The sequence below is a fragment of the Octopus bimaculoides genome, chromosome 24 (assembly GCF_046866305.1).
Source record: "Octopus bimaculoides isolate indiv1 chromosome 24, ASM4686630v1, whole genome shotgun sequence".
In the NCBI taxonomy this organism is placed as follows: Eukaryota; Metazoa; Mollusca; class Cephalopoda; order Octopoda; family Octopodidae; genus Octopus; species Octopus bimaculoides.
This window is the reverse complement of record NC_142951.1, coordinates 13862520-13866521: the sequence shown is the minus strand read 5'-3', so window position 1 is coordinate 13866521 and position 4002 is coordinate 13862520. Positions and strand designations below refer to the sequence as shown.

The 4002-nt window shown below is 37.0% G+C and overlaps 1 protein-coding gene across 1 annotated transcript in view; it reads left to right on the top strand.

Moving 5' to 3' along the window:
* The window catches only part of LOC106876111 (stromelysin-1), a 122254-nt gene that overhangs the window by 11653 nt on the left and 106599 nt on the right, over window positions 1-4002 (top strand). The gene's annotated exons all lie outside the window — the stretch shown is intronic.

Here is a 4002-nt window from a genome sequence, read left to right as displayed (position 1 = left end):
GGACATGCTTCAAGTTTTCAAAAATTGAATAAAATAAATAAAATAACGATGAATACGTAGGTACTGGACAAAAGGGTGTACGCATACATAATGAACAAATATGATTAATAATAAGAACGCAATAAAAATAAAATGTCAAAATGTTGTTGCATGACTTTTGGCACACACTGCACACACACGTTTGTATGTATGTACGTGTGTTTTTATATGTGTATATATGTTTGGATGCATATGTAATTCTTTATTGTCCACAAGGACATAGAGAGAACAAACAAGGACAGACAAAGGGACTAAGTCGATTACATCGACCCCAGTGCGTAACTGGTACTTATTTAATCGACCTCGAAAGGATGAAAGGCAAAGTTAACCTCGGCGGAATTTGAACTCAGAACGTAGCGGCAGACGAAATACCATTAAGCACTTTGCCCGGCGTGCTAACGATTCTACCAGCTCGCCGCCTTAATTTGGATGCATACGTATCAATGTATTTTCGCATATATATGTATGCATGTTTGTACGTATGTATGTATGTATGTATGTATGTATATATGAATGTATGTATGTATGTATGTATGTATGTATGTATGTATTTATGTATGTACGTGTGTATGTATATATGAATGTATGTATGAGTGTATGTATATCTGTATGTATGTATGTATGTATGTATGTATGTACGCATGCAGTACATGATGAGGGGAGTGGATCAAATTGCAAGATTGCATCAGGCGTAAGCAGCTGGAGGGCGATGTTCGTGAAGGCCTTGGTGTGAATTCCTGTGAGTATGTTGGCAGAAAGTACAGTTTAACATTAAACATTAAACATTGCTTTAAATAAGAGAAGGTTTAGAAGTAATCAGACAAGCCGCATACGCACAAGGCAACTATCAATTACGCATTATACGGCATTTGTATTTGACTTGCTGGAAGTATGGAGAGGAATGTGCGCCAGGAGGCGGACTGAAATGTCATACGAAGGGTCGCCAAAACAATATTGTAATACATTCTGTAAGAGGTGCCCATGATTACTACATCTGTAGAAAAGAGTGTAACATCTTGCAAGTGCTATTGGTGATCAAGAGAACAATTAAGCGACAACAACGCTCAAAATCGAGTTGCAGCCTACACCCCCCCACCCCCCCACAGATGTACATGTGCCAATTCATTACGGCCGTTTCAAGCGGCTCCTTTAATTGATTATTGAAAACATTGCATCAATTTGAAAGAAGCCGTTCTCGTCAGATGATCGCATAGACTTCAGACATAAGGATATAACAATTTTTAAAAACATATTTACATCAATAATGGAACCCAAAATATTTACACTGTTTCTTTTATCATATTTGTGGCAGAATGAATTTCGAAAATAATGCATACCAAGTCAAGCCAACTATAATTTAGAGAGTAGTAGAGGACATTAATTGAGTGGCAGAAGAAATAATGGGGTTAGGCTAACAGAGTGGTGACCTAGTTATTTATATTTAGAACGTTGTCTTCAACCATTTAAAATTAAATCCATTGAGAGTCGTAATGAATTGACACCTGTACATCTTCGTTACTCGTTTATATTCTGTTCACCTAACTTGGAATCTGCACTTTGGAAATACTACAGAAATTACCTTTATAAAAAGTACATGTCTGAATTACCAAGATCGGATATCATCCCTTAGCTGGCTTGCGTTGTTTGCATACACGGTAGGAATATCAGTTACAAACACCCCTGCACGGAGTGTTGATATTCAATAGTCAATTAATATTGTTTGGGTGTGCGGATTATACCGACCTAGCAAGGTGCCTCACGTCACATCAACATGGCTGTTTCGTAGAAACCGACGTTTCTACCGTTTTTAACCCCAGGAGGACGTCTCCTCCAGCCGGTTATCGATGTAATCTGCACAGAACCCCTACCATCTTCTAGCGGCGGCGACGGGACCAATAAACCGTCTGGTTTCGAGCTATTTGTGCTCATTCTCACTGGTGGACACCCGTCCACTAGAAGCTCGCTCCAGCTCGCAATATATAGAAAAATAAGTGACAACCAATCACTGATCTTGTAACATGGTGGTCCCATTTCAAGAAGATGGTACGGGTTCTCTACCCTGCTTGCAATATATAACGGGTTGCATCATTAACCCGCTGGAAGAGGCGTCCTCCTGGGGTTAAAAGCAGTAGTAACGTCGCTTCCTACGGAACAGCCATGTTGAAGTGGCGAGAAACATTCTTTTTCAGTATACTTACTGCTTTTATCTCCTATAGAGATTTTATATAATAATAATAATAATAATAATAATATGTAAAGTTTACTTGCCAGCAGAGTGTAAGAGATTTAAAACAAATAAAATATGTAAACACTACAAAATCAATACTCCTGCTTACTGATATGAACATCATCCTGAGTCAGTCGTTGAAGGTAAAACTGTCACTCTCTTCTGGGATTTTCCAGCCAATACCGACAGAACAATCCAGGCTAATCAACCAGACATAGTCATTAAAGACAGAAAAGAAAATACTTGTAGACTAATAGATGTAAGTGTTCCCACCGATAAAAATATATCTATGAAGGAATTTGACAAATTAAGTAAATGTAAGTACCTGGAAATTGAATTACAAAAGATATGGCATCTTAAAGTGAGAATTGTTCCTGTTATTGTGGGTGCCCTAGGTATGATAAGAAAAGGATGTCAAAAACATCTAGATAATATCCCAGGGGAACCATGTCTCAGAGAAATCCAAAAGATTGTGCTGACAAGTAGTGCCCACATCCTTAGAGAAACCCTATCCATTTAAATGTCTGTGTTGTATTACAAAAATATTTCGCCACTGCCCCTGCCGCTTCCCTTTCTCAAGCTTTCAGTCGTCATACTGTAACATCTCTTATCCTCCACTCGCTCTAGGACGCTGGGTGTGTCTCGGCGAGTGATTGTAACAGACATGCAGATTAAAAGTAAATAATAATAATAAAAATAATAATACTGACAGAACGATCCTGACCAATCGACCAGACATAATTATTAAAGAGAAGGAAGAAAACACTTATAGACTAATAGATGTGAGTGTTCCCACTGATAAAAAATACATCTGTAAAGGAATTTGACAAACTAAGTAAATATAAGGACCAGGAAATTGAAATACAACAACAACAACAACAACAACAACAACAACAACAACAACAACAGTAATAATGATGATGATGATGATGATGATAATGATAAAAGCCTTCCTACCAGAAATCACCAAAAACACGTACTGAAAAGAAATACAAGTAACTGCAACATATGTGGAGATGGAGAAGAAACAATAAATCATATTGTCTCTGGCTGCCCAGTCTTGGCTAAGGAGGAATGTATTCACAGACATGACAGAGCTGGGACCTATATATGGAAGCTATGCCAACGCTATGGGGAAAAGAAAAATCAGAAAAAAAGATGGTATAGGGACACGTCAGAAAAGTCACAGAAAATGAGGAAACAACTATACTCTGAGATATGCCAATACACACAGATAGAGAAATTAAGGCCAATAGACCCGATATAGTTGTCAGAGATCACCAAGGAAAAAAATGCTGTCTAATCGATGTATCAATACCAACAGATGACAATGTTTCTTGAAAATAAACGAAGAAACTTTCATAATACAGAGATCTAAAAATAGAGGTAACTCGAATGTGGAGCCTAAAAACAGAAACAATTCTTATCATAGTAGGCTCATTAGGTATGATAAAAAAATATTCAGACAAATACATAACAAAAATCACCAGGATTAACAAGTATATATAACATACAGAAAATAGTACTACTAGGCGCCGCACACATCCTAGTGAAAATAAGAGCACCACAATAAACCACAGCACATAGCCAAGGTTCACAAAGCTGCGTTCGGTAGTGCAGTGAAAGCGCGTGATAAAAATGAGACTACTGAATAATAATAATAATAATAATAATAATAATAATAATAATAATAATAATAATAATAATAATAATAATAACAACAACAACAACAATAA